The sequence below is a fragment of the Grammomys surdaster genome, unplaced genomic scaffold (assembly GCF_004785775.1).
Source record: "Grammomys surdaster isolate TR1022 unplaced genomic scaffold, NIH_TR_1.0 225, whole genome shotgun sequence".
Lineage (NCBI taxonomy): Eukaryota > Metazoa > Chordata > Mammalia > Rodentia > Muridae > Grammomys > Grammomys surdaster.
The window spans coordinates 8,397,134-8,412,268 of NW_021604670.1; the positions used below are offsets into that span (position 1 = coordinate 8,397,134).

A 15,135-nucleotide genomic window follows, 5' to 3' on the forward strand; every position below is an offset into this window, starting at 1 on the left:
TTTGAGGGAAGATTGCCAAAGTGCTTCTTGGTGAGCCATCCAACACAGTCCTATGTGAAGGCAGACATATCTGAGTAGTGAGCCAATACAGACATGGCTTTGATGATATTCACAGAGCTCAGACAGTGCTCAACTGATGGACTGTTCATCTCTGTCTCTGTCACTTCTACAGGGATCTAACATATGAAATCATAGGAAGATGGCTGTATTCCATCCTTTGTGGCAATGCTTGGGAGTCAGTGACAGGTGTGCCTGGAGACATCAGGTCTTCTCCTGGGCCACTGCGAGCTTTATTTTAAAGTACTTTTTCAAAGTGCATTGGCTACTTTTTTATTGCTCTAATAAAACAGTGACCAAGGCATCTTAGAGAGGAAAGAGTCTATTTGGGACTTATGGTTCTAGAGCAGCGGCTCTCAAAGCGTGGGTTGCAACCTCCTTTAGAGGGGCCACATATCAGGTATCCTGTATATCAGATAGTTACATTACGATTTGTAACAGTAGCAAAACTACAGCATTATCAGGTACCCTGTATATCAGATACATTACGATTCGTAATAGTAGCAAAACTACAGTTATGAAGTAGCAACGAAAATAATTTTAAGGTTGGAGTCACCACAACATGAGGAACTGTATTAAGGGTTATAGCACTAGGAAGGTTGAGAACCATTGCTCTTGAGGGTTAGAGCCTACCATAGCAGGGTAGAGGTGGCAGATGGCAGGCAGCTGGGGCAGCAGCTGAAAGCACACCTCTCAAACTGCAAACACAAGGCAAATAGCATGCACTGGAAACTTTGGTGGCTTTTGAAAATTCAAAGCCTGCCTCCAGTGACACACTTCCTCCAGCAAGGTCCTATCTCCTAAGCCTCCTCAAATGGGACTGTCATCTGAGGACCAAATATACAACTATTTTAAACTATGGGGAATCTTTCAGTGAAGTTATCATCCAAAGTCTCCTCAGGACACTGTATGCCTTCCTGGGGTGATGGAGCCTGCCCTGGTACCTCCTCTCTGGGGAGGAGAGGGAGCTGTTTTTTTTTTTTATTCTGAGATGGAAAAAGCTTATTATATAGCACTGGTTGGTTTGGAATTCACATCTACGTGGCCCTTTGCCTCTCCAGTGTTGTGATTAAAGCTGTGTGCCACCACACCTAGCCTTGGGGACTTTTGTTGCCTGATACAAATTGCTGTGGAACGCCATGAAGCATGACATCTGAATCTATTATGCTGCTTTATTGTGACTCCCCCCCCCACCCTTTCTGGTGCTTTAAACAATTGGCCAATGGGTCTGAATTATCTCCAGCTTGAGGAACAACTGCATCCTGCTTGGCTTATGGCTGATTTCAGCTGAGCTGGATGGAGAAGTCCTGTGAACTGATACACTTCAGGCTGTCCTGGTGCATACTCAAGGACTCTTGGTGTCTGAGATGGAGTCTACCTATGAGGGGACAGGGCTGCTGTGCGCGTTATACAGGACCAGCAGGCTGTGCGGCTATGAGAGTTTCTTCCTCCCCAGTGACAGGGTTCAGCCCACTCAGCTTGCAAGAGTCACATGTCTCTAAGCTTCTAGAGTAACACAGGGGAAAAGGTTTTAGAGTTGAGCAGAGCTGGCTGGGCATCTGGGCATCTGGCGCTGGCACTGACTCACTTGTTTTCTTTATCACTCATGAAATAGGACCCATCATCCTTGTGAGGTTCAGGATAACCGAGTGAGAGTGTACTGTAGCCCTCCCGGCACACAGCAGGCTCCCAGGATCATATTTACGTCTGTGCACAACATTCTGACCACACAGCTGAGGAGTCTGTGAATACAGAGTGAGAGAGTGGGTCTTGTCTTTGGATAGAGTATTAGTGACATGCAAGTTTCTAGCACCACTCCATTCGGAGGTACTAGACTCCATAGGAGGGGCTTTGTCTTCTTCCCCAGACCTACCCAGGGATCCTTCTGGAAAGGTCCTGGGGGGTGGGCTGTGCTAACAGTCACCTTTATGACCCTAGAGTTGCTTGTCCTCTATTTGCCTACATTTCCAGACCTGTTTGAAAATGGATGTAGGCAATCACCCTAGAGATGGGAAGGGGTTGTTATGGGAAGGGCATGGGTGGGTATTTCTGTCCCCTCCTCCTCTCTTTCCATCAGCAAGTTATTTAATAATCACATCACAAAGAGCTGGGCAGCAGGGAGCAGACGCCTTCTGTTAAAGTGATTTCGTGGAGAGGCCATCACAGCCATTTCCAGAGGGTCTCAGGGAAGACTTTGAAGTTGCTTTTTAACAAGTTGCACCTGCTTCACTGCTGTCAGGTGTTGGGTCAGATCAGAATTTCACAAGTCCATTTATTCTGCAGCTCCCAGGTAATGTGCTACCAAGAAGCCTATATCTTAAAGGTGAAAATCTCTCAGCTATGTTAAAAATGTCAGTGGGAAGACTAGCAGGTCACATACCACAGCGTTCATGGAACTTCAGATGGTAGGACCTCAAATGAACGTTCCTTTGTTTCTTGATTTCTTTTTGTATTTTATGTGCTTTAAATAATAATTTTGTATTTTCTATGCTTTAAATAAATAAATAAATGCTTTTTATTTTTGAAAAAGAAAACCAAACCTTACAACATAAAGCAAATGTGATGCTGCTACTTAATATTATAGAAACCTAGGGTGTTTAAAGAGTTGGTGACTGGTAACCTAAAAGGGAGAGTGTGGAAGATTCTAGAAGGCAGGCATGGCAGTGCAGGAATGACCCAGCCAGGATGGGGGCTACTCAGCTCCAGTGCTCAGACTTCTCCCAGTCCTTGCTGCTGTGCAGAGCTGTGGGGTTAGTGTTGGGGGTGCAGGCCTCCTATGTGAGCTGGGTTTCACGAGTCCCACAGAAGCTTCTGTGGAGGATTAATGAGCTGCTAACATTTGGCTCCTGTATTCCTCAAAGCTCTGCAGCTTCCATTCATACTACAGATTCCAAAGATGATCAACTGTAGCCCTCATTACCTCCCTCTCTCCTGGTCCCCCTTACCCACTTCAACAGGGTTTGTCTATGTAGCTCTGGCTGTCCTGGAACTTGCTATGTAATCCAGGATTACCTCCAACTTGAGAGATGCATCTACCTCTGCTTCATGGTTTCTTTCTTTAAACAATTTAAAAAATGACATTTATTTGTTTACTGCGTGTGTACCCATGTTCATGTCTGTGCATGCCAGAGGTAGACGTTAGGTATCATCACTTTTCATCTTATCTTTTTGAAGGTTTTTAGTTTTGGCTAGTGAGCTCATCCTTCAGGTAGATTGTCCAGGGAACTCTGGCAATCCTCTTGCCTGCCTTATTCAGTATTAGGCTTATAGGTATGTGCTGGCATACCTGGATTTTTTTCTTTTTTGTTTCCTTTTTTACACAGATTCTGGGAATCCAAACTCGGGTCCTCATGCCCACACAGAGAGCACTTTCCCCACTGATCCATCTCTCCAACCCAAGTTAAGTTTTTTTAATTATTTGAATTTGTTGATTCTAAAGCATCAACAGTTGAACAAGTCAGAATGTTCAAAACTTTGAAGTCTTTTCCTTTGTTGTCAAACACATTTCTTTTCTACCTCATGTCAAAACAGTTTTCTTTGTCAGCGGGATTCTCCCTCCTATACTCTCCTGAGTTACCTCCTAACAGACAGCTATGACTTGAGTCCCTGCCTCTGGACTCTTGGCCGTCTCGTCCAAGTTACTCTCTAGAGAATAGAGCTCATCAAGTCCCCCCAGCCCACAGCCTTTGTTTGCTTTCTGTTGCCCTTAGTTAGGCAAAGAACCAACCTGGAGCCTTGGACCAACCCCAAGGGCAATAAATCTGGCAGAAAATGGCTGTGAATCATCACATGGCTCCAGAAAGGGGTGAAAGTGGGGGTGGGGATGGGGGTGGAGTGGGGTGATGGACAAGATGAGGGGCTGAGCCTTTCTATCCTCAAATCTTTGCTCAGGTTGCCCCCATTATCTTTGTCCACTCTTGCTCATGCAGATGAGCAGGCTATTTCCCGGGAGGTCAGAACGTATCATGTGACGTCCCCTCAAACAAACCATACTGTGCCTAATATTCTTCCTCTCACTTTACTAGTATACTAAGCAATTCCTCTAGTAATCTGATCCACAAATGGGAGATCCACGAGGGAAAGAATTTCCTGCCTTGTTCTCCCTGATGTCTAGCCTAGTGTCTTGAAACTATTTTTGTTGAATACGATTGAGTGGTTGGCATTCAAAAGTACTTTTGGGCCAGTGAGATGGCTTGGGCACGGAGATGATTTGTCACCAAGTTCAATCCTGGGACTCACAAACAGAGGAAGAGAGCCACTTTCCACTAGTTGTTCTCTGACCACCACACACACCACTGTCATGTGGATATCCACATACATGTGTGGGTACACAAAGTAACCAATGTGAAAATAAAACAAACCCTCCAAAGTGCCTTTAAATATTTTGTGTATATACATACATACATACATACATACACACACACACACACATGCACATTCATATGAGTGTATAATGGGCATACCCTTTCCCTGGTGAATATTTGGTTGTTAGAAGACAGTTTTGTAGAGTTCTTTCCTTTCACCTTTGCCTAAGTTCCAGGGACTAAACTGAAGTCATCAAGTTTGTGTGGCAAGCCCACTGAGTCATGTCTTTGGGGATCAAAAGTGTCTTTTGATGACTTAACTAGAACAAGTTTAAAGAAATAAAATATTAATTTATTCTTTGTGAAGAATGCAAAGCAAAACTGTGATGTCTAGTGTGGTAGAGCACTGTAAAATGGTATTTCTTTGCAGCACCTAAAGTACTCAGTCCTAGAAGTCTTTGCTATTTTCCAACACAGAACTTCTTAGGAACGAGAGTTTTCAGTGCTGTGAGGAAGCAGGCACAAGAAGAGATGGGCATAAAGAAATGTTTTGGTGTAGGCCCAGTATGGCATCAACTCTTGACTCTTGCACAAATTTCTTTACCTCTCTCACAGAACTTTGGCTCTCCCTCTCCAAATGATATCTGCCCAAGCAGTTGTGTGGGCTATGGACGGTGGCTGTGAGCATTGAGTGCAGTACCAGGTACATGGCAGGCAGGCTGAGAATGCAATCATGTGTACCAGTCTTCATAGAAAAGTGGGGCATCTGTGTAGGCAGCTGCACATGAAAACAATTGGCGTTCCAATATTCACCCTGCACAATGGCCCTGTGAGGTTGTTTATAAGAGAGAAGAGGATGACGCTGATCCTGCAAGCAGAGCCTGAGCTCAGGCAGGCAGGGCCACTGCAGCCAGCAGGCCACTCTGCGGGCAGAATGTGCAGATACTTGGACTTCTGCGGTGAGAAGGCAGATAGATGAGTCCTCTTTGCTCTGTCATAGCGTGCGCGCTGTGGGAGGTTAGCTGGGAATCACGCAGCGGGAGACATCATACGTGTGTACAGAGCTTCAAAATGGTTCTTGCCCTTGCTGCATCTCTGATGGCTCTGTCAAAGGAGCAGATCCAATAGTAGCACGGAATACAAAAGCTAAGATGCTAAGATGATAGAATAGCCATGAGCTACAGATGGCCTCCCTCCCCCATGTCAAGCCTTGTGCGAAGTCCTCACTTTGCCTTGGTTTGGGGCTCGGTGGGGACTCGGTGCAGTTGGAGGGCAAGATCGCGTGCGCACATGGCGAATGCACGCCAGCAAAAGGCATTTCTTCTTTCTGGCTTTCGCTCATTTGCTACTGGTTCACTCTTTCGGAATGCTCCTGCTGAAGAAGGAAGGTTTATCATACAGTGTAACATTTCAACCACAAGGTTCGGAAAAGCCACTCTGAGCTGGGGGAGGGTTACAATTAACCTCGTAAAGAGTACAGATGAAAGTCTTTCCTATCGTTACAATCAAAGACACTTTAGGCTATTCTTTCCCCAGTGGAATAGTTGCTTTTACGGCACGTTTTAAAGTTTTATTTCAAAAACAGCCAGTGTCTTAAAGCACGATGCTGTGCACTCCCCAGGCCTCTACTTACAATGTGTTTTCGCTTTTCTCAATCCTATAACCGAGTTTCTGGCTGTGATGTGAATTGCTACCCTCATGGTCTGCACACAGGTTTTAGCTGTGACTTTTCTGTGCTTGTCACAAAATCTCTCCCAGATTTCCCTGCTACTCTGACTTCAGAGTTAGCCTTACTATTTTAGCAAATATTGCTACCATCAGCTCTCCTTTTTCATTCAGGGAAACTGAGTCCTGGGAAGTGATAAACTCCATTCCACCAGGTATTTATTTAACTATACTCAAAACTTAGCTGCCCTTCAAACTCAACAAAGCAGTTCGTTTCTGGATCAATTGCAAGTAGACTAAAGTTTGCTGTGTTGACGGCAAATCACCGAAGCTCCCCATCACAAGCCCTCTAAAACCTACAATCACTTTAGTCAGGAGGCGAATGGATTCCATTTCATGTGCCTGTTCCAGGTGAGTAGTGGTGGCTGTCTGGAGTGTAATAAAGTCTGTGGTTACTGAGAGAGTCATAGCAGGTGTTCCCCATCATCCTAGGCAGAGGATGTCACCTAAACTTCCAAGCCTGGCACAGTAGATTCTTCTTGTTCTGGATTGTGTTTACCTGTCCAGAACCATTCATCAGCCTCGACTGCTCACTCTTACCCATACCGTCTGTCATACCAATGTGACTTTGCATCTGCCAAGTGACTTTGCATCTGCGGTGACTTTGGCTTCTCCAAAATGTCCTTTGCCTCTTGCTTCTCCAATGCTGCCCCATCCTCTAACACCTGATTTGAGATCTGCCACTGAAACCTTCCATCAGTTTTCCCCTCAGCCTCACCCCTCATGTCACCTCATTTTACTTGTATATTGAGTTATCACCCATTTCTCTGTACACACACACACACACACACACACACACACACACACACACCCGTCAGGTAAGCCCTATTGGAGTAGAGCGTGTGGGGCTTTGAAGTTGGCTCTGGTCTTACACCTGCCTGCTTTTCTTCAGGCAATGTAGTCTTAGTCGATTAGGAATCCTAATCAGGGGGGCTGGAGAGATGGCTCAGCGGTTAAGCACTGACTGCTCTTCCAGAGGTCCTGAGTTCAAATCCCAGCAACCACATGGTGGCTCACAACCACCCATAACGAGATTCGATGCCCTCTTCTGGTGTATCTGAAGACAGCTACAGTGTACTCATAAATAAAATAAACAAATCTTTAAAAAAAAAAGAAATGTATATAACAAAAATATTCAATTAAAAAAAGAAAACCTTTAAAAAAAAAAAGGAATCCTAATCAGCTGTTAGGCTGTTCAGAGGTTTATGGTAAACTCTTGGCACACAGTACAAGTCCACGTGGTAATTTTATCATCGGTTATTTATTTTCATACCAGTTCTGTGAGGTGGTAAGAATTAACATTTAAAAAAGTGATGCAAAGGGAAACTCAGATTATTTCCTTAGTGTCGTAGGTCAATAAATGATTGAGTTAGAATTTAAACTCATCAGTATAACTCCAAGGCCAGTGGTTTCCTTTTTACTATACATCAAAACTTTCAATCTACAAAGGTATTAATACAAAACATTGTAGCAATACACGTTCAGAGATTCTAACTATATTTCATTGCCTGGTCGCCTCCTAGCTCTCCACACACACATCACACACACATTTTCTGGCATGGTGACCTCTTTCTTTCTTTCTTTCTTTCTTTCTTTCTTTCTTTCTTTCTTTCTTCCTTCCTTCCTTCCTTTCTTTCTTTCTTTCTTTCTTTCTTTTTTTTTTTTTTTAAGGAAAAACAAAGTCCATTTAGTTACCATTCAGTAGGGACAGTTGTATACAGTTTTAGATAGTAAATACATAAAAATGCCCACAGGAACAGAACAAGCAAATTCAAAATAGTGGATAAACCTAGAAAGAGGGAAGAATGGGATTGATGAATGCACAAAATTCTTCAGGCATATCTATAATGCGCTACTAATTTTTAAAACTAAGCAAATATGCAAAGTTATTAAACCTTTGTAGACATGGGTAGCTAAGTATATGGATATTTCCTAATTTATTCATGAGTTATTCAGTAACAGCTCATGAAAAAAGTAGATGAACATCAAGCTACCTACTCTTGGAACAGGAGTAACATAACAGAAAGGCAAAGTACTTCAGCAGGCCTCTATCCATGCTTTTAAAATCAGGGACTGTTATCATTATTTTTTTTCTATTTTCTAAAACTAATGCTTTAAGGATTTGTGCTGTGAACACTATCCACAACCAAATGGTTAATCACTAAGAAATTGGTGATTATATTTCCTATAATTCAGAGATACTAGTGGTTATGAGTAAATCTCATTATGCTATTTTAAAAATCCAAGGGGACTTTAGAACCTATGAAAGGCACACAGAACATGCTAGGAGATAGATTACTTAAATAGTATACAGAAAATGACAGAGTCAAGGACAAACAGAATCACTGTACCTATGTCAGAATCTTTGGCGTAAGCAAAGGTATTTTTAAAATGTTGCGTTAAGTAGAGGTAAATGAAAACAAAAATAACCCAGGTCGTTTTCTTGATGTGGCCTATACCTTGTTTGGTTCCCCTGGATTATATGAAGAAAACATAGGAATGTTTCAGATCTCCTCCTCTGACAAACGGTTTCTCTGGATCTCATCTTCTGGGATAAATTCTATTGGTTGCTTCAGCTTCTTAGGCCCAGTCCAACATTGCTCAGGTGGAAAATCAATAACTTTTGCCACATGGAGACTGGGGCCTTTACCCTGTGCTGCCTGTTTTCCCTTGTCCTGGATGAGTGATGGGTTCTCAGCTGTGCCACTACCACTCACTGCTGCAGCTGAGACCAGTGAGTGGGAAGCAAAGGGTTCACCTCTCAAAAGTTGGAACTCTTCAAGACGTTTTTTCATTGTAGTCTCGTGGTAAAAACTTTCCAGGTTGTTCATGGGATCACCTTTGTTCTTCTTTGGGGGGTTCATCTTGGTAATAAAGAGCCTTAAGGAAGGAGTGACGATCAGTTCCCTGAAATAAAGACTTTTCAATTTTCATTTCTCTTCGTGTCAGCTCTTTGAAAACCTCTGTGGCAGGCGAAGGATGCGCTGGCGCTCTGAGATCCTTTCTTTGATATCTTCAAGCCGTCTCTGTATTGCTTCAGGAGTGGCCCTCAACTTTTCCTCTTTTCACCTGAAACATGACTTTTCCAGATCAATATTTCTGTTTCATTGAGCCCTAGTTCCCTGAGAGAAGCAGTTTCCTGGTCTTTTTCATGCAGTGTCTGGAACTGGGACAAAGTCATTGTCCCAGCTGCTTCCTTCCCAAAGGGCTTATACATAGTCCCAGGGGCAGAGCTCTTTTTCTTAGAGACGGATTCTTCAATGGAGACAGAGGTATCAAATTGATGTTGAAGGAGGCTCTTCAGCTGCCTCTCACCTTCTGTTTCCAGTTCTTCCAGGACATGCTCTTCATCCTTCACACAGCTATTTACCCTCTTCATGTTTCCGCAGGCCCCTATCACTAACTTGGGTAAATCTCTTTTTTTTTAATTAAAAAAAACCTTTTTATCGAGTCTTTGTGAATTTTATATTATGTACCCCAATCTCACTCATCTTCTCTTCTCATAACCACTTTGCAACCTATCCCCCAACAGAGTAAAAAAACAAAAAAAAAAACAAAAAAAAAACCCAACCTCATTGTGGAAGCTGTCATGTGTCACAGTGTAACCCACGGTATACCCTTTTGTTCACACTTTTTTTTTTCTTGCACATGTCCAATGAGTCATTGGTCTGGTACGAGGCCTCTGGCTTCTGTTACTGTATTGCTACTGGATCATCACTGGGGTTCCTCTCTGATAACCTGTTGTTGCCCTGTGACATGGAGATCCTGTAGGTTTGGATCTGTGTGATTGGCCCCTTTATGCACTCCAGTAGTTCACTGATGGGGCAGATGTTGGGATGGTCCTGAGAGGTGTCTGAGCTGCTCAGCCCATCTGCTCTTCTGCTCTCCTGCCCCGCTCCCCTGAGTGCTGTAGCTGGTGAGGGACATGACCATTTCTCCCAGTCTCATGACTCAGGGCCAGCTCTCCCCATAGATGATGAGGGATGAGGGAGGGGAGGAGGGCATCTTTCCCAGTGCCACCGCCTAGCAGACAAGATACAGGGGCTCTCCCACACGTATGCTCTCAGATAGCTCACCCTCAATCCTTATATTCAGGGCCAGCTCTATAGTGCTGCCCAGGTAAGGTGTAGGACCTGCTCTCCCAAGTGTGTCTGCTGGTAATGAGCAGGGCTAACTTTCCTGCTCTTGTGACCCCAGGGCCAGAGGTGACTTATTTCTTAAACATCTAAAACATGATGACTTATTTCTTAATACTTTTAAAACAAGGCCCTCTCTTCTACATTGTCATCACTAACCCTGCCAGGTAGGAATCAGTATGGATACACTGCGCTCATCACAGATTCCACAGATGTTCTAATGGCATGGTTCTAACTCACTGTTCTTTCTATTCCTGGTCAAGGTGCACCTATCTTAGCTAGGCGCATGGGTTGCGTTAGTTAGCATATCTTGTCAGCATCTTTAAACTGGAATACCTCTCTCATCTTTCGTCATGGACTGTCAGACCTTTCTGCAGGGTAATTTTCCACAAGGTCCATCCAATCTTTCCTTGTCATCAGACTCAGACTTAGCCATTCCTTCTGGGGAGGAAACTGTGAGATGCTGCTGAGTTCTTAGGCATCAAGTCAAGAAGTGCGTGATGGTGACTCACTTATCACTGGAGATGCTTGCTAACCTTGATTGTCTGGGGTTGGAGTCTGCCAGATTTCTCCCCAGTAAGAGCCTCATTTCTGCCTTGTATTTGATTACCATGGAGACTTCTTTAATATTCTATTAACATTCTTTACTGTCAGCTTTAGCACTGATCCATGGTCACATGAATCTAACATCAGTGAGAATCTATCCCTGTCATTTCTTTTACATTCACTGGCTGGCATTTTGTCATAAGAAAGCCCCTTTCCTCTCATTTATGGATGTGTCTATTTAATTCTGTGTGGACACATGGGTCTGTTTTGTTCTGACTCGTCGCCACCATTTTTAGTTTTAATATTAACTCTTTTCTCTGTCTGAGCTCCTTCCATGTTCTTCTGAGATATGTTCATCACTCATTGTGTGGGTTTTGACTTTCTGACATAAGTTATCCCAAGGCTCATCTCGCGTGTTCCCTGCTCTAATCCTAAGATTAATGTCCCTTCTAGCATCTGATTCCTATAGGAGAAGGGTGACTTTTAGAAACCAAACCATTGTTTGCTTATTAGGTTCATTATTTCTCTATATTTTAACCTCCAAAAATAAAACTGAAAAGGAGGAGTGTCTTTTTTTTGCTTGTTTGTTATTGTTCTTCGTTTGAGATCATGGTTGACCTGTTCCATTGCTTTGGGCATGAGGCAAGGCAGAGCTTCATGGTAGTGGAAACAAGGCAGAGATGGTTGATTACCTCATGGCATGTGGGATACACACACACACACACACACACACACACACACACACACACACAGAGGGTAGAGGATGTCTGGAGACAAGTCTAATTTTCAAAGTCATATCCTCCGACTAGGTCCTACCTCCTATTTTCTGCCACCTCACAATCACAATTGAGCTGTCAGTAATTAGATCTACCAGCTAGAGTTAGATCTACCAGCTAGAGCCATGATTGCAACACACGAGATTTTTGGAGTTTATTTTTATTCCAAACCATGCCATATGCATAAACATACCTGCACATATATGCACATATATGAGTTATATGGAAAAATTATTTTTGTAACTTTTTTGGGGGGGTTTTCGAGACAGGATTTCTCTGTGTAGTCCTGGCTGTCCTGGAACTCACTCTGTAGACCAGGCTGGCCTCAAACCCAGAAATCCACCTACCTCTGCCTCCCAAGTGCTGGGACTAAAGGCGTGCACCACCACTGCCCAGCATAACTATTTTTTTTTATCAGAGTATGTATGTATAAAAATCTACTCAGTTCCTACTAATATTTAATTCCTTCCCATCACTTCAGAGTCTCCTCATCTTATGTATATAAACACTTACTTAGAGTGAGAAATACAGCTTCTTTTATTTTTCATATATTTACTTATTAGTTTTGATATAGACAGTCCTTCTGACATGCCTTTTCTGTCTTCCAAGAGTGTACCTTCAGCCACTTACTGCTTACTCTATTGACCATTGGGGTACACTATTGGTAAGATCTTTTGAAAAGTGGATACCAGTGTCAAGAAGGGGAGATGGGAAGTGATACATTTATTTATTTATTTATTTATTTATTTGTGATTTATTTATTTTTGAGACAAGATCTCAAACAACCCAGGGTGGCTTTGGATTTCCTATTTAGCTGAATATAACCTTAAAATGCTGATCCTCTTCATTCCATCTTCTGAGTGCTGGGATTACAGTTGTCCATCACCATACTAGTTTTGAATAATAAGCACTTTACCAACTGAGCTATGTCCCTACTCCCTATAGGAGTGGTCATTATCTTTTTTTTTCTAGTTCTAGCACCCAACACAGTACATGGCCTATAATAGGAACATCTTGGATGTTGTTTGAAGGAATGAATAAGGAAATGAACAAATGAGTGAACAAACTTGTACAATTAGTTTCCATTATTCAAACTATGGAATGTTATATAGGGATTATAAAACATAAAGATATACTATAGGTTGGCACAAAATATTGGCTGTATTTGTAGTTTCAATTTTTTTCAAAATCCAGTAGTTTTGAAAGTTCATATTGGAAAGAATGCATGAACAGTCGTGTTTGATCTGTCGTATGGGCTGAGTGGAACTCTGACCTAGAGTCAGTTGGCAGGTGATGTAGCTTGGCTTATATGCATAGCACAAGGCACCTGAGGGAGTCTTTAACAAGAGAGGCAATGATGACTGGAAGAGCAAAGCACAGCTTGAGCTTTTAACTGCTTCATTTTGTGTGATATTCATGGTGATGATTGTGTGTGCATATGTGTGTGTGTGTGTGTACTAATACAAAGGCAGTGCCCTTGAGAAGCTAGTTTCTGTTCGTCTATGTGCCTTCTTAGTTTCAGTTGGCTCGGTGTTCTACAGTATCCCTTTTCAACAATTACAGTACAACAGTAAAAACAGTTACAGTAATGTTACAGCTTTATGGAGACCATGCAGAATGCACGCAGCAAGGATCAGTGCTTTAGAATGGCTGAGTCCTCTCTAACAGTTGCAATTTCCTGCATACTTAAAAGTGGTCATCATTTCAGGACTTTTCCCCAACTCTTACCCTGACAACTACATGTATGATATTGATCAAATAAGTGTCTTATTTGGTTAGTGTCATTTTGAGAATAGATTTTGCTGGGTAATCATTTAAATTACTTCCCACTCCCATTTCTCTTGCCTGTTTTAAAAATTTTTTAATTAAAATTTAATTTTATATCAGTGGGTATTTCACTGGTATGTGTATACTGTGTGTATGCTTGGTGCTCACAGACGCCGGAGGATGATGTAGGTTCCCTCCAGAACTAGAGTTACAGATGGTTGTAAGCCACTATGTGGGATGCTGGGAAATGAATCCAGGTCTCTGGAAAGGCAGTTCACTCTTAGCCACTGAGCCAATCTCTACTTTTCTGTCTGTTTTCTGTTGGTAACTTTTTGTCACTGTGATGAAATAGCCAAGGAAACAATTTAAGGGAGGAAGGATTCATTTTGGCTCTTGATCTCCAAAGATTTCAATCAGTGTTCTTTGCTCTGTCCAGCCATTCTGTGCCTTTGCTGAGACATAAACCTCTTGTTAAAAGTATGTGGCTTAAGCCATCTCATAAACAGAGAGTGATTGGCAGATGGGTAGGAGGGGGCAGGACAAGATGTATCCTCCCAGAATTTGACCCCCCAGTGACCTACTTCTTGTTTTCTAGTTAGATCCCACCTATTTTTTGCTTATTGTTGTTCAAGGGAGACAGGGTCTTACTATGTAACCTTGGCTGGCTTGGAGCTTGCTACATAACTCAAACTGGCCTCGAATTCACAAAGATCCACCTGCCTCTGCTTCCTAGGTGCTGGGATTAAATGTGTGCATCACCACACCTGGCTAGGTCCCATTTCTCAAAATTTCTAGGACCTCCAAAGTAGTGCTACCCGCTGGGACACATGATCCTTTTTTGGGGGTACTTTATATTTCAAGACCTAACACTTGATTTCATAGCTTTCTTTATAATGGGGGGGGGTATATTTGTGTTCTGATCCCAGCAAGCAGGGAGAGATTTTTTATTTTCTACAGGGGTTGAGATTGTTGAGAACCCAAGGCTAATGGCAGTGGTTTTTTAAAGGGGGGGGGCATTACTTCCTGTAGTATCTGTGTTAGAAATGTTTGTGGTATAGATCCTGGAAGAGTAAAGTCAGAGCTAAGTCGTAGTGTAGCCAGACACAAGGAGGAGATAAGGGGGTGGGGTGGGTAAGGGAAAAAGGAAAAGATAGAGTATGGACAACATGATGGGGTTCTGTAGACTCTGGGGGACCTTGACTATGGGCCACTTCCAGGCTCAGTGGGACTATCCTAAGTTCATTCCATCATGGATGTCCTTGAGGGTGCCTGCAGCAGACCTGATTTTATGACAGCCCTTTGCAGCCTGAGACTTTATGACTCCCAGATTCAGACTTTGAGCCTTCTTGTCTAAGCAGATTTTAGCGTAGTGATTAGTTTCATACAGACAAAAGGCGAAAGACTGTGCCAGGTATACAAACAGTGCCCAGTAGCTGTCAATTATTTGTGATTTTGTTCTTGAAAGTGAACAAACTTGTTGGTGTATAGACTATATTTATGAACAGAGAGCTCATGGAGAAGTTTCCAGCAGGTCTAATAAAAGTAGGTGGTGTTTCCTTTTCAATGATTTGAGATGAAGAAGAGTAACTCTAAACATCATAGACGGTTGGGAATTTTACTTTCATAAATCTTTTCGTAAAGAAGGTGTATATTCTACCAGAAATCAGAAGTGGCACCAACATTGCTCTCTCCTAACACCTCTTTATTTTCTAGGACTTTGCCGGCATCTGGGGGATTTAGTAAGACATATTCTTTAAATCCTCTGAGTTTCTTCAGAAACCTGAGGGGTTTGTCAAGTTCCCATTTTAGCTAAAAGTAATATAC

General features: G+C 42.7%; 1 protein-coding gene and 1 pseudogene across 1 annotated transcript in view; one reads left to right on the top strand and one right to left on the bottom strand.

Moving 5' to 3' along the window:
* The window catches only part of Saxo1 (stabilizer of axonemal microtubules 1), a 108,443-nt gene that overhangs the window by 32,063 nt on the left and 61,245 nt on the right, over nt 1-15,135 (top strand). The window lies entirely within an intron of this gene.
* On the bottom strand, nt 8,540-9,465 carry LOC114626012 (annotated as a pseudogene).